The sequence below is a fragment of the Mus caroli genome, unplaced genomic scaffold (assembly GCF_900094665.2).
Source record: "Mus caroli unplaced genomic scaffold, CAROLI_EIJ_v1.1 scaffold_20723_1, whole genome shotgun sequence".
Classification (NCBI taxonomy): domain Eukaryota; kingdom Metazoa; phylum Chordata; class Mammalia; order Rodentia; family Muridae; genus Mus; species Mus caroli.
Genome location: NW_018389842.1, coordinates 3,084 through 3,964, shown reverse-complemented (window position 1 = coordinate 3,964; position 881 = coordinate 3,084).

Below are 881 nucleotides of genomic sequence, written 5' to 3'. Positions count from 1 at the left end.
CGGACTCTGGGGTGAAGAGTTCAGGAATGTACTCTGGGGTGAGAAGTTCAGGAGTGTTCCGGGAACAATCTCCAGATGGGAGGGGTAGGAGGACTCTGAGTTGAAGAGTTCAGGAAGAGTTCAGTACTTTTCCTCCTTCATTCCCCACTCTTTTTTTGTGAGTAGCTCTAATCTTAGAGCGAGGTTTCGGCCTCTTGGAGGACCCGATATTGTTGTCTTAGTACCATAACTTGCACTGTATTCTACTAACTTATTGAGGATGCAGGGGCCAAAAGTGAGCAAAAGCATAAGTGTAATTAAGGGTCCTGCTATAGTGGAGAGGAGAGTGGTGAGCCAAGGGGACTTATTAAACCAGCTTTTGAACCATCTTTGTTGGCTTTCTCTTTTTCTTTTACGTATATCTAGGCGTTCTCTAAGTTTAGCCATAGAATCTTTGATTACTCTTGAATGGTCAACAACATAAAAACAACATTTTTCTTTTAAGGCAGCACAGAGTCCTCTTTTCCTAAGGAACAATAAGTCCAATCCCCTTTTGTTTTGTAACACCACTTTGGACAGGGAAGTCAAAGATAGACTGTTCTATAGTTCTAAGATCAACATCCATAGCTGTACGTAACCAACAGGATTGAGTCATATTAGGATTAGTTCTATTTAAAACTTAAGAAAGCTCTTTGGACTAGACTGACCAGACGGCTCTCTGTGTCTAGGGGTAGTGGGGAAACTAAAGTTGGCTTCATGAGGGAAGTATTAGTCTCTAAGGAGGGTCCCACTGTGTTGGGCTGTGGAGTTCGTGGAGCTGGTACGGCCGGGACTTTTGGGGGAGCCAGTGCAACTGGGGGACCCTTGTGTAGTGACTGGGGTCCCGTGGTGGCCGACTGCTC